Source organism: Lepidochelys kempii, chromosome 3 (genome assembly GCF_965140265.1).
Source record: "Lepidochelys kempii isolate rLepKem1 chromosome 3, rLepKem1.hap2, whole genome shotgun sequence".
Taxonomy (NCBI): domain Eukaryota; kingdom Metazoa; phylum Chordata; order Testudines; family Cheloniidae; genus Lepidochelys; species Lepidochelys kempii.
In genome coordinates, this window is record NC_133258.1 from 75478364 (window position 1) to 75499885 (window position 21522).

The 21522-nt window shown below is 42.8% G+C and overlaps 1 pseudogene; it reads left to right on the top strand.

The window, feature by feature from the left end:
* Positions 1-12127: 12127 nt before the first annotated feature.
* Positions 12128-19430, top strand: LOC140908779 (desmin-like; annotated as a pseudogene).
* Positions 19431-21522: the final 2092 nt, after the last annotated feature.

A 21522-nucleotide genomic window follows, 5' to 3' on the forward strand; every position in this document is an offset into this window, starting at 1 on the left:
CATGCAAAATACTGACTAAAAGAATAGTTTGTTTTCTTCACAAGCAATTCACATGAGCTTAATTTTCCTTAGCATTGCCCCAGATATTGTGAAAGTGCTCTCTAGCATGCTCCTTATGCCCTTCAATTTTCTTCGTTTGCAGGCAAAGAATTTGATTTTATCACAGTTACTGTGAACTAAGAACAAGCACATGGAGCTTACTGATTACACTATGTGTTATGCTTGCCTTCAGGTAGTGTAAAATATCTAATTTGTGTTTCCTGTAGCTATAACAGTAACTTACTTTTCTCAAACTGATCAGAGAAACAATTAACTAATCCTGACACCGGCCAAGATCCTGCAATCTGGTTTTACCTGGGTGGGAGTGTTCAGCCACATGGGTCCAATTTCAGGGTCAGGGCCAAAAAATTTCCAGATTACATCAAAAGATCTGTGTTGATTCATTCTGGTGTAAGTAAATTTGAGCTAAGTAAATTGTGGGGGGTTGGGAGGTTTTGTCTGTTGTTTGTTTATTTGTTTGTTTGTTTTGGGGGGGATCAAAGTGTTGTAGATTTTGGACCTAAGAGAACACTGTAGTAGTTATTTCAAGTAGTTTCATAATATACTGTTTTTAAATTTGGGTTATATGAGAAAAGTATTCATTTGCCTACAAAGTGACTGACTGCTATTTTTGTAGTGTTTGTTAACACCAAATAAACCAAATATGTTAAAATATACCTAAAACAATAATATTAACATTAAAGTTTATGGTGCATCACCTACATATATAATAAAACCAGTTCACTGCACCATGTAATTTTCTGGAAGTTGATTTTCACTTTATTATTACTTTTCACTTATTTTTTGTATTATCATATCATCTAGAAGCTCTGGTGGTGGATCAGGACACCATTGTGCTGTACAAACACAGAACAGAAAGACACTCCCTACCCCAAAGAGCTTACAATCTAACTATAAGACAAAAGACAATATGCGAGGACATGCTATGGTACTTCATCTAGTTAAAAGCATAGAATACTATGTGGTAGACATGTTCAGAAGAAAAATGAAGTAAATTAAAATAAAAAATCCAACCAGGAACTATATATAGATAGGGTTTTTTAATATATGAAATCAAATGTGTTCTATGCAGATAATAAGCAGGAAAACTTTTGCAAGGTACTAACAAAATTAAGAGGCTGGATTTTGACCCAGGCTATGGCTCTTTATATCAATTGAGAGGCAGAAAGTGGCCATAAAGCTGCCCTTAGCAGGCATCTGAGGATTCCCCAAGCATAGCTGGCTATACCCCATGCCCTCTTGGCCCCCTGACAATAGTGGGTGTGGACATGCTGGATCCTTTCTAGAGAGTGCTGCTCTCCAGAAATCTGAGACCTGCGAAACCGGGGGAGCCATTAAAAGCCAGTGGCAATTACAACAATCTTGGCAGCCCTGGAGATTAAGGGAGAGCAAAAGTAAACTTTTGTGCTCCCTTTCTCAGCTGCTTTGAACAGAGCTCTGGCACAGCTGACTGTCTAGTCACTATGTACAATTATGTGGTAGAGTTGGAAGACAGCATTATAATTTATTGCAAAAAAAAACAAAACAACAACCCATAAAGCAAGTGGCATTACGCTGTGTTAGTAACTTGAGCTTCTCAAGAAGGCAGTAAATAATAATAGAGAATACGGAAAAATAACTGCTGCATTAAAGAACAATAAGTGTCCATCCTATAGAAAACAGCACTTTATGAAGAAACGTGAGAATATTACACATGCCTTGTTGATTTGCTTATTCTTGTTCACGGGTTATGTATCATTCTAGTTAAGAAATTGGGTGATACTCAAAGTCAAATGGGACAATTTTCCCCCATATCTGTATTATTTTCTGGTTGTTTAGGACTTGATCCTTTGCCCTTCCATGGCCAAACTTCCATTATGTTTTAAGAAGATCAGGCCCTACTTCCATTTCTCCAAGTAAATGCACAGGATTTAGTACTCTGGTGTCTGTCCATTACATGACACTGCACAGGTAATATCTCCATTATAACTGGTTCACAGTCATCAGTGCTTGTGTTAACACATGGTTCTGCTCTGAAAAGAGATTCTGTAAAAATGGGATTGTAATGGTCTATATTTATTGTTTCTCAATAACTCCCAGATCCTGGGACTCTTCTCAGTTATGCTAAGGCACTTGAATGCTGCCTTAGCAGTTAAAAAGGGTACTTTGAAAGGGTGGAAACAACCCCTTGAGAATAGCTCTCTGCAAATGGCCCTTTGTGATGTTATCTGATTAAAATAGGACCATGTATATCATTGTTGCTAACACTGTTAAACAGTTGCAACAAATCTTGTACAAAGTGTGTCATGTAAGGTGTCAATGGAAAAGTTATGGTTTGCTGAACATGATTTATCCTATTTGTATGCATGTGTCATTTTAGTATCTGAAGCTGTCAAGGTTCCTTCCCCACACTGAACTCTAGGGTACAGATGTGGGGACCTGCATGAAAACCCCCCTAAGCTTCTTCTTACCAGCTTAGGTGAAAACTTCCCCAAGGTACAAACTATTTTACCTTTTGTCCCTGGACCTTATTGCTGCCACCACCAAGCGTCTAACAAAAATAACAGGGAAAGAGCCCACTTGGAAACGTCTTTCCCCCCAAAATCCCCCCAAGCCCTGCACCCCCTTTCCTGGGGAAGGCTTGATTAAAAATCCTCACCAATTTGCATAGGTGAACACAGACCCAAACCCTTGGATCTTAAGAACAATGAAAAATCAATCAGGTTCTTGAAAGAAGAATTTTAATTAAAGAAAAAGTAAAAGAATCCCCTCTGTAAAATCAGGATCGTAAATATCTTATAGGGTAATCAGATTCAAAACATAGAGAATCCCTCTAGGCAAAACCTTAAGTTACAAAAAGACACAAAAACAGGAATATACATTCCATTCAGCACAACTTATTTTATCAGCCATTTAAACAAAACGGAATCTAACGCTTATCTAACTAGATTGCTTACTGACTTTTTACAGGAGTTCTGACCTGCATTCCTGCTCTGGTCCCGGCAAAAAAAAAAAACAACAGACGGAGAGAACCCTTTGTTTCTCCCCCTCCCCCCCTTCAGCTTTGAAAGTATCTTGTCTCCTCATTGTTCATTTTGGTCAGGTGCCAGCGAGGTTGTCTTAGCTTCTTAACCCTTTACAGGTGAAAGGGCTTTTCCTCTGGCCAGGAGGGATTTAAAGGTGTTTACCCTTCCTTTTATATTTATGACAGAAGCTATGAATATTGACTATATACCTGTATTTTTCATTACATTAGTGGTAGGTTGGTTTGACTTTTCTGCCTCTGGATGTGTAATAGAGCCCTTAGACCTTATTCATCACGGTGTTTTGCCAAATATATGTTGCCATAGCACCGCTGATATCTATGATGTTATGCCAGTGTAAAACTGGAGCAATACAGTGACCAGTCTGACTCTTAATCTGAGGTTCAAAGCTGTACCAATCCAGTTGGTAATGTAGACCCCATCTCCTCTGTTTATACCTACTGTATGAAGCCACAATCATCGCTGGCATAACTTCACTGATGTCGAAGAAGTTATAGTATGGATGTATCTGGCATAGTCTGTCAGAATGACAAATGGCTGATATGGGGGAGGTGTGATTAATCACTGCTTGCCTGACAATCAAGATCCTGGGTCTGATTCTCTTCTTACTTACAACAGTTTGTACAGCTGTAACTCCTTTAACCTCCGTGGAATAACTTCTGATTTACACTGATATAAATCAAAGGACACTCAAGCCCTAGTGTTTATTGAATAATAGCAAAGGAGGCAATACATAATACTTTTACTGAAACTTTGGCTTAGTATGATCCAATATTCTTTCACAATGTCTATAGTTTAATTGCTAAGAATACTTGCTACTCTCCCTGTGACTATGGCTTCTGGAGAACATTCTTTTTTCCTCTCTTGGATACCTGAAAAAGTAATAATGTACTACAATTCCTGAACAACATTTTAATCTTCATCAGGAGCTGACAGAAGACATAAGAAGACTAATAGAAAACACAGCTGACCACTTTATAAAACATTCAACATCTTGGAAAAATTTTGCTTTTTAGAAAGCAGCTATTTCATTGTTGTTCATAAATATGCAGCTTATTTACATACTAATTTGCATACAAGTCCCATTCTTCCACAGCCCATAGTGAAATTCTGTAATCATGACTGTGAGTAAATATCTAAGGCAGTGATCACACAGCATGGCATTGTCCCTCAACATTTTCACAAATTTCTTCAGAGTTGGCATAGTATTTGTTCAATTCTTCCATGACATTTGTTTTTTCTACTAATTTAGGGTGATTTTACCACCATTTTAGAGCTGATAATCTTCAGTGCTAGATGTAATCTTGTGGTAGACAGAAATGTTCATGTCATTCTGTCTATTCGCTTCTAAATGGATAACTGCATTATAGGTGTAATGCAATGACGTTACACAGTGGTATAATGCAGTAAACCATCAGTAAAACATTTGAATCAATAACATGTAGTTTTTCCTTGTTAGAAGATTCCGTGATATGTGAAGAGAACTCTCAGCTACCCCATTTGTTTGTGATCATATGGACTTGATGAAACATATTTAAACAGATGCTTTCTGGAGAATTGGTGAATTGAGTTATTTATACATTATAGTCCACAATCAGTTATTAACCCATCAGGAATTACATGGCATGCAGGTTATTATATGCAATAGGTTAGAGCATATATATGTATCATAGTACTCAGAGAATTCAAAAGAATAAGAGTAGTAGGCAGTGCACCAACGGCATAGACTCTCACTGGCTTCAGTGAGCTTTGGTGCAAGCGCCCAAAGCAGATAATATTTTATGTTAGGCTTAAACAGATATGCTTCCATTTGGATTGTGAGTACTATAGAATTTCTTGTGGCTTGTGTGTTTATTCCATATTATGGTAAGTTTTGTTTTATTTATTTTAATATGGACTATGACCTGATTGTTCATTTACATCAGTGTAAATCTTTTGTTGTTACGCTGTCTTGTTGGTACAACTGATGTGAGATCACAGTTGGATCCTATATATTGTTGTTCCTAAATCTTCTGAGAATTGATTCTCCTTACTACACCAAATCCTGAGTAGAAGGCTGATCCAAACTGGGTTCTTGAATTCCCTACACCCTTTTCTGGAGTAAAAACTTTTCCTGTTTACCCCAATACATTCCCACCCCTTGCAAAAGGTGACATTGTGGACAATTTTTGCTGTCAAAATGATAAGTAAGCAACTATTTTATATGAGAGACACACAGTAATATTAATGTGTGAATTGGTTGATGTTAAACATCTCTCTTCCTTTCCCTCAGAACTCTGGTAGGTCACCTCCACAGAGCACCAAACTCCAGTGAATATTGAGAATACTTAGGTCACTGCTGCTCCAGCTCCCCCATATGATACTGTGACATGTTGTTCAGTACACCAGAACTGTGAGCCACTGCCTTACCTCTCTGCCTCAGCAAGAGTGAGCTTTGCTCCAGATAAGGCTGTATGTCAGCTCTCTGCCACACCAGCCTGTCTTTCTTATGAGCAAACTCCTCAAGATTTAACCTTGCTTTGCAGGGAACTTACAGCACACTCCAGTTTATGAGTTCCCCAGAAATGCCTCTTTGCAGTGTCTAGCCCTCTCCTGGAACACTCACAAATGTTATTATGTTCATTGCTTCTTTAATACACTGCAGACAATACAGTGCAACTCATTAATTTAGCTGGGGTTTGATAAACACACTTATTTCAATCACAGCACTGTCTTGGTTTATATTAAAAGTAAAACCCATTTATTAAACAAAAGTCATAGGTTTAAGTGATACCAAGTATAAGAAATAAAGATAGAAATGGTTACACACAAACAAAAGTAAAAATATGCCTCTAAGACTAAAACCTGATTTAAATCTCTTGTTCAGAAAAGTTTCTCACCAAGTCTCTTCCAGCATGGCTGCCCAAACTGGCTGGTCAGGACCCTTCACAGAACATAAAGTGCTTTGTTTCTTTGTCTCCTCAGGTGAAGGATAACTTAGGGGTTTGCTCTCCCTCTCTTTGTAGTCCAGTAAACCTGTGAAATGTATCTTCTGAAATGTGTAATCAGATAGAATTCCTTTTCCCTGGTGGATGTGGATGCCATGCTGCCTGGTGTAGACTCTGTGCCGTCTTCTACCTGACTGGTGACTTTTACAATGCAAATGATCTCTTCCTGAAACCTCCAGTACAAATGAATAGCCTATTGAATTTGGCCACACCTGATTTGAGGTGTTAGCCTCTTTCCTCTATCTGGAGTAAACTTGTCTGGAGTGAACTCTCCCTGACATGCCTCGTCTCATATTTCCAGCCCATCTGTAAAGTTTTGTGTGGGTTGATCATACATATATCATGCAAGAGTGTTAATGATAAGTAAGTTATTGGTTTTCCAATGATATATTACATGGGTAAATATCATGACAACAATGTTCCTTCTGGCCTTGGGATACTCTAAGGGTCACAGATAGTTCTTTCAGTTTGTAACCAAGTCAATTCTATCATGATGTTTCAATGAGCTTCTATATTTTGAAGTTTTCTGTGAGCACCCAGACACTATGATAATAATGGGCACCTTAAAATCTGTGTAAATAATAACTAATAAATAGAGTCAAATAATGACTTTAATTATCTTCCTCTCAGTCCTTACTTAAGCAAAATCCCCTTTGACTTAACTGAGAGTTTTGTCTGAGTAAACACTGAATAAAAACATAAAAACTGAATAAGGACTTCAAGATTTGGTCCATAATATTTGTCAGTTTATATGAAATCTATATGCCTTATACACCAGTATTCATGCTTTCCCAACATTTAACACCTTGTGGTAGCTATTTATATATTTGACAGCTAAGGTGCTGTTGGTTCAGTAAAACACCACTATTCAGGATGGCACTTAAGCACTTACTTTAGTGCTTTCCTAAATCAGGTCCTAAATGAACATTGCATTTCTGTGAGTTCCCACAACTCTATTGAAGGTTTACAGGAATAGAAAAAGAAAATGAATAGTGTAGTTGTGTCTAGAAAAATTAGCAAGTCTAGTGGGAGAGCTAGACACAACAGAGCACATAAACCATGCTGACACATGGTAAGTATGCCTAAAGCATGCTTAATTAAGCTGAGAGAAAGTACCAAATATAAGAAGTTGATAAAAGTCACTTTGTATAATGAAGATGTTGAAGTACTATCTAATCTGAATTGGGGGAGAACATTCATAGTAGGTGGTTTTGAGTTTTCCATTTCTGTTGATTCTTTTTGAAGTTAACTACATAAAAAGCAATATGTAGATTTTTGTGTTGATTACTGACACCTCTTTCCAGTCACTCTCTATATTTTGTTTTAATAAGATGACAGATAACAAGAGCAGTAGACCATCTGATAGCTTGCTGAGAGATATTTAAAGTGAGAAAGTATGGGGATAATATTCTAACTGTATACTTTCCTGATCCACAGTGGATAAAATATGACATCTGAAGAATAGCAGGTATTGAGAAACTTTCCAAGCAGAGAACTGTGCTGGGTGGTACTGCTCAGGTGGATCCCATCTCAGTGCCTTGTACACAAATTAGTAAACATTCTGATCAGTTTCTCCTGGCTCCAACCATTTCTTCCTTGGATGTTCTTCCCTCCTGAGACACATTGAGAGGGAATATGTCTTCCTCTGAAAGTTTCCACTATTGGCCACTATGGAAGCTAACATAGTTAGGGCCCTACCAAATTCACAGACCACTTCGGTCAATTTCACAGTCATGGGATTTTTAAAATCGTAAATTTCATTATTTCTGCTATTTAAACCTGAAATTTCAATGTTGTAATTGTAGGGGTCCTGACCCAAAGAGGAGTTGCGGGGGAGGGGGTCACAACGTTAGTGTGTGTGTGTGTGTGGGGGGGTTGTGGTACTGCTACCCTTATTTCTGCACTGTTGCCGGCAGTGCTGGCTTCAGAGCTGGGTAGCTGGAGAGCAGTGACTGCTGGCCTGGAGCCCAGCTCTGAAGGCAGAGCTGCCGCCAGCAGCAGTGCAGAAGTTGTTGTATGGTATTGCCACCCTTACTTGTGCGCTGCTGCCTGCAGAGCTGGGCCCTCAGTCAGCAGCCACCACGCTCTGTCTGCCCAGCTCTGAAGGCAGCAGTGCAGAAGTAAGGGTGGCACAGTATAGTGTTGCCACTCTCACTTCTGTGCTGCTGCTGGGGAGCGCTGTCTTCAGAGCAGGGCGTCCGGTCAACAGCCATAGCTCTCCGACCACCCAGCTCTGAAGGCAGCAATGCAGAAGTAAGGGTGGGAATACCGCAACCCCACTAAAATAATCTTGCAACCCCCGCTAAAGCTTCCTTTTGGGTCAGAACCCACAATTTGAGAAATGTTGGTCTCTCCTATGAAATCTGTATAGTTTAGGGTAAAAGCACCCAAAAGACCAGTCTGAGATGCATTTTTCATGGCAATGAATTTGATACGGCCCTTTGTTACCAGAGTTGCCTGTTACTTTGGAGGTATGCTGATTTATTAGGGTTACTCTTTGGGTTGGGGGTCTGTTATTCTGTCAATGTATTTCTTGTGTCACTTGTGCTTTCAGACAGAGCTCTACTTCTCCCTTCCGCAAGTTCCCTCACAATGGAGCTATCCTGCAGGGCCTAGGTTCCCCAGGGCTGGGATCCTCCAGCCCCAGAATCAGGTGAACACACACACACATTAACACAGCATGGCTGAGTGGACTGGGTTAATCAGCACTCCCAAGCTGACCCCTTGTATGTCCTTGGACTCAGCAGGCTGGGTCGAGCATCACTTCCAAGCTGTCACCCTCATATGCCACGAGCACCGCACCGGAATAGAGTATGCCTGAGCAGGCTGGGTGGAGCAACACTTCCAAGCTGCCACCCTCCCATGCCACAGGTTCAGCACGTCCCTATCCCCACTTTCCCATTACAATTGTTCTGGTAGTAACCCACTTGATGAGTAAACCCCACAGGCGTTTTTGGCGCTACAGGGATCTTTATCTTAAGTAAGAGGAGCATTGCTGCAGAGCAAATGGGGAAGCCAACAACACGAGAGAGAGAGAGAGAGAGAGAGAGAGAGAGAGAGAGGGGGAAGCAACCAGCTTAACCATAAAAGTTATTTATTGCCAGGTAATAACCATGGAAGGAGAGCCAAACAAACAAAACAGTTACAATATTAACTTAGCTTAAATTTGATTACAAAAGTCAGGTTTAGAAAACTATATCTTATCACACAAGTCAGGGTTAGAAAGCTAAACCTAGACTATGAAAAAAAAACCAGAGAGAGCGAGTTGGGGTGAAGCTTGAATCGATCAGGGGTTCCATATAGTGGTTCCATATGTAGCTGAGGGCTGGAGTGCTGGAGACAGGCAGAGACCCTAGCACAATCAGTCAGGAGAAAATGAAGTCCCTATGGAACCAATGCAGATTTTGGATTCAGGCATCAGAACCCTTACTTGAGCGTGGGTAGGAGGTTTGTAGGGAAACAACAATGGTTCAAGGGAGAATACTAGATTTGTTTATGGGTAAACTGATGGCTCAAGGGAGTATACCAAAGTTGTTTTGTTCAGGCTAGACAATAGGGACTGATCATTCCTGGCTATGGGCAGTGTTCCTTCCAGGGAGCTCACAAAGCAATTAGGCAGCTTCAGTATTTTGGATACCAATAAAGGATTTATTGCTAGAATTGGTCTGATAACTACAGAGCTGGGTGTGTGCAGGTGTAGGTTCATTAACATCTGGAGCAGAGATCCCTCATCATGCAGTGCTTCCTTGCTTTTCTGGTCCCAGAGTTCATTCTGGTTCTTGCCTTGGAATCTCTGTTCTCCATTCTGTTTACTAATGGAGATGCCTTCTGTCACGGAGTCCCCGAGCAATGCTCTGGAACTGCTCCCTACGAAGCCAGTCAAGACTCTGGTGAAGTCTCCTCTCTGTGAGCAGACTGTCTGCAGGGCAAAAAGCTTGCACAGTTTCCACCTTCCTGGGTCAGACCTCTGAGCATTCAGCATCTTCTGCCCCTCCATGTGCTTCCCACAGCGAGTCCACCCAGGTGGGGTCCTGGGGAAGCCAGAGGGTCCTGCACCCCAACTTTGCAGTGAGACAGGACTCTCAGCCAGCCAGTAAAACAGGTTTATTAGACCACAGGAACACGATCATAAAACAAAGCTTGTAGGTACAGAGAACAGCTGTACCTACCTCAGCTGGGTCCACTCTGGGGGGCAGTGAGCCAGACAACCATGTCTGCACTTCACTCCTCGTCCCCAGCCAGCCCCAAACTGACTCACCTTCCAGCCCCTCCTCCTCTGGGCTTTGTCCCTTTCCTGGGACAGGAGGTCACCTGATTCTTTTGTTCTCCAACCCTTTATCTATCACCTTGCAGGGGGGAAGGGCCCAGACCATCAGTTGCCAGGAGACAGAGTGTCCTCCATTTATGTACACTGGCCCTTTGCTCTGCAACAATTACACTCCCTTATCCCACCACCTAGAGACTTAAGAAATGCATTGGGGAAACTGAGGCACCAATACAGTATTCAGAGGAAACATTAAGAACAGTCCCACTTCGTCACATCTTCCTGTCCCATCTTTGATGCAAATAAGGCTAGGGGAGTTTCCTTAATCCTGTCACCCTTGTCAGGAGGGATTTAGGTGTGTTTTATGCTGCCTTTTTATTGATTTTTGTAAGTCTTTCTTTTGATCGGTTTTGTTTCAAGTAGAGACTGGGGTGAGGGGTCCTTGGTGAGTCAGACAGGCTGGATACTCCGCCCTGGTTCCCCACGAACACATATCTGACAGATAACACCCTAAACTTAGTAGATTAGATGGACTTTCACTCTGTTCCAGTACTGCATTTCCTATATTCGTAAGATAACAATGGTCTATCCATAATATCCTTATGTTTTATACTAATAAGGCTTTAGATTATTAAAACATACCCATTAGAACAAAGAATTCGACCAACCCAAGACTGAAGGTTAATCAGGTGTTTCAGTTTTGAATATATATGTCCTAATAAGCTTTAAGGGAGCAAGTAACAGCACCATTTTATTTCTCTTAATTCTGTTGCACTTTCAAGCTAATGCTTGTAGTAAAAGCAAAGCACAGTGTGTGGAATAAAAGCTATTTTTGTATTAAATTATATTTAATAAAACATGAAGATCTATGCAACCCCTGCAAATGAATGTATGAGCTCCTGCATGAATTCTTGGAACTTTTATTTTTTTCTTATTTCCTTTTCTTGGAATGGTGAAATTGGTGATACAAACCACTACGGTGGGGGAGGGGATTTAAAGTCCATATGCTGAAGCAGCGGTAGTAGCCATGTTCTAATCCCCCTGTTTCAAGTTAGCTATTAGGAACGCTTTCTTCTCTGTGATTTACCAGCCTTGTTCGTGTTTACCTTGGCACTATAATTTGCTCCGCTGCAGTGCTGGAGATGCTCCCTCTATAGTGGATGTTTTTAAAAAGCACCCCTTTTCCACGTAGCCTTCTGTGTCTCCTACAGCGCAGACCGAAGGTAAGAGACACATTGGTACTGTACGTTTCACGTATATCCAGACTCTTGCTCGCACGCTTTGTTCTCCAGCTCTCATGCTGGACCTGGCACGTCTGACTGAGGCATTAGATCAGCTGCAGGAGGGAAGGCTGCTGCCGAGCCCTTCCCTTCTCCTCTGGGGATTTGGCTTCTGAGGGGGATTTTGACAGGGAGGAGGGAAGGGTGAGTCCGCCTGCTGCTGGGACCCGATTAGGACATTCCTGAGCTGCTGGCGGTGTAACACGGGAATGTCGCTCCCGGGCTGCCAGCATCGCCACTATCTGCACACTCAGCTAACTCCAACCAGCTTTCCAGGGCTCTGGCTCTCGTCCCTCGAGCCACCCATTCCTAGACACCCATCCTAGTGACCATCCACCCCTCTGTCATTCTCTCCCGGCCGGGATCCCTCCCTCCTTAGCTGCACCCTCCTCTCCCTTCACTCAGGATCACTCCTCTAGCCACCCACCCCTCGCCCTCCAGCCAGCCCTCCGCAGGGAGCCCCGCTGAGTCGCAGCCCAGCCAGGATGTCCTCCTACCGCCGGCGCTTCCGGGATGGCGGCGGTGCAGCGGCTGGGAGCAGGCCCCCACGCCAGCGCTGCTCGACCAGCCGCAGCCGCCGCGAGCAAATCCGGAGCCTCTCCGCTACCTGGGCGAGCAGAAGGACCAGCTCGGCCACCCGCGGGCCGCTCCTGGCCAGGTAAAGGGGAAGGCGGAGGGGTGGGGCGAGGCGTGGCCGCGGCTGGCCTGACAGCTGCTGCGAACGGCAGCCGAGCTCTCCTGCAGCAGCGGGCACCAGCTGCCGCTGACAAAGGGGCTTGCGCTCCACTTCAGGGGAGGCTAGGGCGGGCTTCGGCTCAGAGGGGACTTCGCCGCGCTCAGTCTCGGGCCCCAGTGAATATTAGGAAGGTCTCCCGCGCATTGCTGGGGGCGGGCGGGGGAATCAGGCCTGTCCCTTTAAATTGAGAAACAGTTCTCCTGAAGCATAGTTGTGGACAGAGACTGAGCTATAGATCCGGGTGCTGCGCCTCAGGTATTAAAGGGTGCAAACGATCGGAGTCGAAAATTAAAGGTTAGAAAAAGATTTCTCTGCACCCGCGGCGCGCCCGGAGAGACACCCCGGGGCCGAGGCACTTTTTACAGCGCGGTTTGCCTCGCAAGTTGTGTGCTTCTCTTGCGTCTTCCCTCCTCTCCCGATCAAAGATCTGTAGACAATATGAAAAGCGTTTTAGCAAAATCGAAGTGCGTTGTTCCCCGGACTAAGTGCCATGAGTGAACATTAAAGGGCGAAAAGGACAATGATTCAATTAGAAAGATTATTTCTAATTCGTTTGTTGGCGAATTAAGTGTTTTTAGGGGGAGGTGAAACAAAACCAGCAGCTTGGGCTATTCCCGATCAACTCCTTGGGATTTCTTCAATTCCCTGAGGGCCGAAATAGATGTATCAATATTTACCCTGCCCTTTTTATTTTAAATATTTTAAATCCATATTCGAAAGACCTAAACTGAACTATTTCACATAACAGTGACTTAGCTTAAGGTAAAGAAAGGGTTTAAAGGAGCTATTGCGATAATCTTTGGGTCGCATACACAGGGACATCAATATAAGTACACAAATAAAACAAAAAAGAAAAGGAGGACTTGTGGCACCTTAGAGACTAACAAATTTATTTGAGCATAAGCTTTGGGGTGAGCTACAGCTCACTTCATGGTATGCATTCAGTGGAAAATACAGTGGGGAGATTTATATACATAGAGAACATGAAACAGTGGGTGTTACCATACACACTGTAACCAGAGTGATCACCTAAAGTGAATTATTCCCACTCTGGTTACAGTGTGTATGACCTCTATAGTAGTTTCCCAACCTACTCCCTACCTAGAGGCTTTAAAAAGAAATACAATACAATGGGTTATCGTAGTGGCACTCATTTCTGATTTACAATTAGCAAGTTTTTGTTATTTACTATTATATATTAACATTCTATACACGTGTTGGTTCAGTATGTATTAAGACATTAATCCAATCGATTTTCTTTGAGCGCAATGAGCTCGTTTCAATGCATTTTTGTTCCTTTTTTTTAAAGCGTTGTGGGTGCGCACATGTTTGATATGGAGGAGTAATTAAAAATACATGACTTCGCTGGGACAGGCGCTCGCGATACCCCGTCTTGCTGACGCTATGGGCCCAATCTTGAAGTAATTGGACCCGATCCTGCATTCATGGAAGTCAATGGCAAAACTTCCATTGTCTTTAATGGGAACAGAGTCATGCAAGGGGAGGGGTTAAATGCTGGTTAGCAACATCTGAGCCAACTCCACATCCTGCATCCCAAAAAGGTCTCATACAAACCTGGTCTGAAAGGGCTGTGCAACCGGGGCATTCCGTCACCAGCCCTAGCTGTGAGGATGGGGGTAAGATGCCCATAGATGTTTGAGAAAAAAATACGCGTAGAAAGGCGTGTTGAGGTTTAGCTGGTAAGGGAGGCTTCCTTTTCAGTATCTAGTAAAAAAGGAATGTTCCCAGATACTTATGTACCTGGCAGACCCCAAGATCTTTCCTTTCCTTCTCCAGTTACCAAATCTACTGCTTCAGGAACTCTTGGAGTTTGGGGGGACTAGTTCCTTCCCACGCGCTGTTAATAAAGTTAATGAGGGCCACCAGAGTCAGTAACCGCCGTTGAATGGCCCCCTACTAAGACACAAGACTGATAGATTAAATAGCAATTCAATCACCTTCCATATCCAAGACCCCCTTCTGGGAACTTGACAGCGAGGTTCGATTGGCGCTGAAAGTGGCGGTGGCGCTGGAGACTCTGGGTTTGGGAGCTCGGTGTGCGCGGGGCGGGTGGGAAGCTGGTTCTCGCAGCTCCATTGGGTGTATTGTGGCGGGTGTCTGGGGGTCTAGACCAGAATCCCCAACGTGTGTGGGGAGCCAGTCAGGGGTTGATTGATTCATCTTTTGCTTCTAGGTAAGAGCCTTAGAGCAAGGAAGCTAACCGCTGGAGACCCAGCTCGAAGCCCTGCGGTGGCCTGGGAAATCTGTATCGAGAGCGGCTGCTGAAGCTGTGCAGAGTCAGGGACCTTAGGAAAGCGCACAGGGTAATAGCCCTGCGCCACAGCCCAGCCTGCTGTATCACAACACACAGCCACTGGGGAGCACCACAGCAAGCCACGCTGGCCTTCCCCCATCTGTCTGTTTCCACCTGTTGTCCTTCTTATACATAGATTGTGAGCCATTTGGAACAGGGCGTGTCTTTTTGTTCTGTGTTTGTACAGCACCTAGAGAGTTACCCACACGCCTCCTGGGTGTGGTGTTCTGTCCCCTCTAATGGCACCCAGACCACCTACAGAGACAGAGATTAAGGAGTCTGCTCCACAGCCTTAGCTAACAGGCAGTTGGCTTTTAGCCCATGCAGTGGAGGCTCCTGCACTCAGCTCCAGAGACCCCCAAGGTTCCATCCCGCACCTGGTCGACTGGGGTGTGTTGGTGTTACGCTAGCTCCATGGGGTCAGCGGTCTTGGTCCATGACTCTGGCTCCTATGCACTACAGTAATAGGTACAAGGGTGCACCACACCCAGGCAGGGCAGCACCGAAGTGCTCCACACAGGACCATACTATAGCATGCCCGTGTGTCCCACCCACACAAGAACATGTCACAATGGTGCCACACCCACAGCAATGCACCACAGAATGCCCCCGTGTAAAGTGCCCAGGAAAATATACCCTGTCACCACACAACAGTGCTTCTTCACACAGTACTGTAGGTCCAACACCACACTTTTTCAAGGCTTTTCCAAGGAAGCTGTGGCCGACCAGCTGCAGTCCGTAAAGAAACCCTATGATGATGTGCCTTTGAAGGGAGGAAGAAAGCGGAGAAGAGAATTGAAGCTTTTAGCCCCGTAGGACTGAGTTTATAATTAAGCAAAGCAGATGCAGTTTCCTGGAATGCAAGCTATACTCTGCATTGATCCTATCGTGCACTGAAACAATACAGCGATTTGGGATCATTCTCATCCTGATATTAGTGCGACCCATTAGTCCTGGCGACACAAAATGGCAAAGGAGGGAAAGGGGGTGGAGGGAGAGAGAGACATTTTTTTATGAAGATTATTTCATCTGTTCAGCCATTCTGTCACATACGTTTTATTTCCGAGTGTGCTGTGAAATCAGAGGAAACCATTCTGTACCTACAGAGTGGAGTTCGAAAAGCCAGCATTGGTGTTAAATGTGAAATCCTTTGCTAGATCTTTATTTTATCTATTTATGCATTTATTTAATTGAAGGATGTGGAGGCTGCCACTTCAGCTCGCGTCTCCCTGGAGAAACAGCTGGGTAATCTGGAGGCTGAAATTGCATTCCTGCAGAGAGTACACAGTGAGGTTAGATTTAGAGGTTTGTACGTCTATTTGTCTTAAACATCACTTTCCAAGCCTTCTGTTCTGGAAGCTCAGCAGAAGTATCGTATTATTTACCATGTACTGTGTGTGTTTCTGTCAGAACAGGCAATCGAAGATTTGATGAAACAGAGCTACAGTGGTTCAGCGTGTGTTGATGTCTCCTGCTCAGTCCCAGACCTGGCTCCTGCTCTGAGGGACATTCAGATAGAGTCTGAAGGAATTGCAGCCAAGAACCTGCAGGTAAAATTATACTTCATCGGATCTGCAAAATGAAATTATCTGTCAGCCTTTGCTGATAAAAAAAATCCTTGTTCGTGACAAACATGTTTAATATATTTACTATGCCATCTCTAGAAACAAACATCCACAATATAGACAGATATCTTCATAAGAGAAATATTTCTCCTACTACACATGCCACAAAAGGCATAGAAAGGCATGGAGGGAGAGCCTACGTTCAATGGCTGTACACTGGAAGATTAATTTTAAAATTACAAGTACATTTTGCTAATTTACTTACACTTATCTATAGCCCTCCATACAATAGTTGGCAATATTCCCATTACTTTAACTAAATTTATGTATTAATGAAATCACTGAAACACATATTTTCTTTCATATCTGACTATAAATATTCATGTTTGCCATATTCCGTTTAATTTCCCCTCAGGAAATAGACGAATGGTACAAAACCAGATTTCTTGACTTTAATCAACCTTCCACAAAACATACCGAGAATTTGAGACGTTTCAGGGAAGAAATAGGGAACTGCAAAAGAAGTGTAAGTGGATTTGAAAACCCCTTCCAGCTTATGTTATGTCACTTCTAATGCAACCCTTTGTTCTGATTTCACTAAGTTAGGTAATGTGACAGTCGTCTGATATATTTTCCAGTAATGGTGGTCTTTTAGGCTATATTTGCAGGGAGGGAGGTGGACTGGAGGAGTGGTGACTCTATATATGACCCCATGTCAAACCGGTAGAAAGCATACGCGAATAATATTTTATATAACTTCGGCTACTTATTAATTCCCACATCTGAAATCAACGTGTAGGTCGGTTCAGATCATCTGAAAAAAATGACTGACAGGGTTAGAAGACAATTAGTTTGCAATAGAACATGTCTTGTTTGGAAGAAAGTGACACTTCTAAAGACAGACAGCTCCTTGGTGTGGAGTCTAGGTGCCATTCGGGGTAGATTTATTAAGCTGTGAAAAACACAGTGAAATAGCAGTTGCTAGTTAAGTCCACACTTTAGTTTCCAGCATAAGGACAAATACTAAGGTAAGTGTCAGAGACTGAGGTGTTATTAAAAGTTACTATCTTACAGATAGCTAGATCCCTTTGACAGGTAGGGTTAGGGCACAAAGTCCAAACCTCCTCCCTAACCCACATTTAAAATCAACGAAGCTGCAAACCTCCAACACAATAATTTATTATTTCAAAGGATTTTCATTTCTGGGCCCTAGAGACTCTTACACTTTATTTACCACACCTCCTCCCAGTAAAACCTTACAACAGACAGAAATGCAATATCGAATTTCAAATCAATGCATTTTCTTCTGATTTCCACATATTTTGGCCAGATAGGAACATATTCAATTTTCTCGTGGCTTAAGTACACTTATATTAAGTGTATGTTTGATACAAAGTGGGTGTGCCCAGTTCTAGCATAGAATATGGGGGATGCAGACATGCAGGATTCAGTGCAGCACAAACTGTTCATATTGAGCAGGTGTTTAAATTGGCCTCAACCTCTTCCTTGCAGGCGAGGTTCATTTTGAAGAGGATTTTTTATTACGGTATGGTGCAGCTTTATTAAAATCGAAATCTGTGGTGGCACTGGAAACTTTTCTCACTTCTGTCCAAAACCATTTCAGTTCTTGGGATACTTGTGGAGATAAAAGACAAGATTTCAAGGCTCAAAGCCTGGTCCCATTAAGTCCATGGGAATTTTGCCTGTGACTTCAGTGAGGCCAGGATTTCATGGCAGGAGTGAACAGATCGGTGATTTCGCATTGCACTCTTCTGGTGCTACAGATTAAGGCCCTTAAAACAGAAATGCAGCATTAGGGATTCAGATCAAGCAAATCCAAGAGAAATACACCGAAGTGACTGAAGAATTACAGGCAAGCTACATCTCGTAGGTTTTAATTTAATTTAATTTTTTCCTCTTTGCAAATATTGAATTAAGCCAATAGGTAAACTAGGCCAATATAAAACTATCCTGAATTTTAATTGTTAGGAGCCATCTTTTGGAGTAGGCAGTCACTAGACTTAAATACACGTCCTTCGACTGCCTTGTAGATCTTTGAAAAGCAGGAAACCTGGCACACCTTTCTCTGTCCTGATTTATTTTTGCTAGTCCTTTCTGCAGTTAACAAGAATTCTTCACACAGTACCCTTTGCACAGCTCACTCCGGCATATTAACATCCTAGACCGGCTTTTGATTAATTGCTCTCTTTGGATGCGATCAGAGGAAAGATGTGTGTTGATCTTTTCAGGAGAAAACACAAACACTGCAAGAGGAACTGAAAGCAATGAAGGAGAAAATTGCCCTCCATCTGTGTGACTAGCAAAATCTCCTGCACGTGAAAAAATGGCTTTGGACGTTGAGATCGCCACATATAAGTTATGATGCTGATGAAGAAGCAGATTTATGCCAGATTCACACGCGATCCTCGTTCGCTTGTTTGTGTTTTCTTTAGCTTTCGGGGTCTCCTTCATTCCACAGTCACGCTCAATGCTACGGTGCTTTTTGTTTTTTTTTAAGGAAGCTGATTGAAAGTGAGGATAGAAGAACTGGTGACCTCTCTGAGTGGACTCCATCTCATAGGCAGGATGACAGGCCATGGGCAGGGCAGTACCATTGAAAACATTGTCGAAGGTCAGGCTGAGCCTGTAGATATCACCCCCAGCAAACCTGTGCTTATCAGGTAAAGGAGTCATTTCCACCGGGATAGGGACCGATAGGAAAAACATATGACAAAAATGCAAGGGAATAACAGAAACCTTGAGATTCACAGGGATGGGGGAAATCGTGTGTAATTATTGGGAATCACACTACTTCAGTATACTATTTTCTCTCACAAGCCGAAGTAATGACTGATCGAGGTTCTGATGTAACCATGCCCCGAGAATAATCCACTCAGGCTTGCACTGTATGTATTTAAAAGTATTTCTGACCCTGTATCTTCAGCTGACTTTGCACCATTCCTAATGCGTTGGCACAGTCTAGGAGGTCGTGTCTGTGATTTGCACAGGGGTTATTACTGCCTCATTAGTACCTTTGAATGTTCATTATTTTTGCCCCACCGGTTTTCATTCATTACCATCATCTTCCCCTTAAAACAGTTGAGACAGACAATGCCTACATCCAGGAAGACACCCGAAAGAGGATGCTAAGGATTACTGGTGCTACTGCGGCTGAGAGCTAAGAAGAATATATCACGATGATAATTTGCTTGGGATCAAAGAAAAGAGAGTCAAATGCCACACGCTTCAATCTTTCTAACTTTAGCGCCTTTAGTCAAACCGCATTTCCAAACTATGCATGGTTTTTAAACCTGGTTTGTCGCTTTTATTAAATTAAATAAAATTATGAGCATGCATTTTTTGCCTGAGCTGGTCCCTTTTTCTTCTGCTCTGTTTAATGATTACCCAAAGCAAGGCATTGCGCATTATTTCGCAAAGGTATTTGTTAGCCTTTAAAGGACCTGACAGTTGTTATAACATTTTGCATCTCTGAAACATTTAGTAGTAACCTTTTTTCCAAGTTTCAGAGTAGCAGCCGTGTTAGTCTGTATTAGCAAAAAAGAAAAGGAGGACTTGTGGCACCTGAGAGACTAACCAATTTATTTGAGCATAAGCTTTCCTGAGCGACAGTCAGTCATCCAATGAAGTGAGCTGTAGCTCAGGAAAGCTTACGCTCAGATAAATTTGTTAGTTTCTAAGGTGCCACAAGTCCTCCTTTTCTTTTTTCCAAGAAGTGTCATGTGGTAAAGTCTAACTTATGGGAAGTTTCCATCCCGAAAAATCGCCAACCTTGCTGAAGATAAATGAATAGAAAACAGAGGAACATGTTAATTAATTAGATCTTACATAGATCACGCTTGAAGAAATTTTTTTTACAAAAGAAGACCTGACTTTGCCGGAATAATTTTCATTCCCATCTATTAAAAATGATTCGGCTCTAAACTAGAAGCTCGCGTTATGTTTTTGAGCAGGGCCCTATTATTTTTGTATTTTATGTTTTCTAATCTATATCGCTACACAGACACACTCGCACGTATTACTTAAGAGAGAGAACAAGATTTTGACTCAGCTGTTGGCGATTTCATGGAAAGGATTGTTAAGAAACTCTCCTCCTAACATCACACCAAACTTGAAACGTCTCTCAAACACAAAGCAGCGCCTAAATCAAAAGCTTCTTTTCAGCTCCATTTCTGAAAGGTTCACTCAGGGTGAATTACAATTTATTCCAGAGAAAATAAACTGCTCTGGTTAAAAGAAAATGCCTCCACACTCGCAGAAAGCCAGGGAGAATTATAAGGGGTCACCTCATCACCCGAACGGTCGGTCCGGTATAATTATAATAATACACTTTCCACACAGACATGCTTATTTGCGCCAAATCCAGGCTATTCGAAAACAATTTCGAAGTTACATCGCAAGACTAATCAGAGTATTGTATCCCTTTCTTACAAAGGTGACGTGATACGTTCTGAGCAACACAAACGTGGCAGGAAAGCCTATTTCCGTTTTGGCAGGCTATTGTTTAGTGCTAACAGAGCCCGGCATGAAAATGTACCTTTATTTCTTTACTGAACATCGGACCTACCTATGTATGTTCCCTTCGAATGCTGGAAATAACTGCTGCCGTTCCCCGTCATCAGAACTAGCAACCTGTTATTGAATGACTGGGTGATTTTTAATGCTCAAATAAATTGGTTAGTCTCTAAGGTGCCACAAGTACTCCTTTTCTTTTTGCGAATACAGACTAACACGGCTGTTACTCTGAAACCTGGGTGATTTTTCTAATTCAGCACCGTCACCGTAGTTATCATCAGAAATTTTACAATGGCCTGATTCTGGTTTCCTCAACTGCCCAGACAACTTCCCTCCTCTTCCGCCTTTTAGATATTGAGCTCCTTGGGGAGCTCAAAGATGTATCGTTTTGTCTTAACTCAGAAGTTGTGTGTACTGACGTTCAAGGGAAGCACGTGGGATAAAGAGGGACGCTGTGTTGGTCCATTGTAGTGAACTCTTGGTTTGAAGAGCATACAGACTTACCCAGAAATCCCACAGGTCCACTGAAGGATAGCTCCATCCACGGCTATTCGTCAATAAGGTCCGGAGGCAACCCACGCTCCAGGTGTCCCTAAACCAGCAACTGCCAGGAGCTGGGCCTGGAAGACAGGGGATGGATCACTCAGACTGTTCGGTTCAATCCCCCAAGCATCTGGCACTGGCCATTGCCAGAGACAGGATGTGGGCTAGATGGGCCGCTGGTCTGACGCAGAGTGGGGGGTTCTTATTCACACTAGCA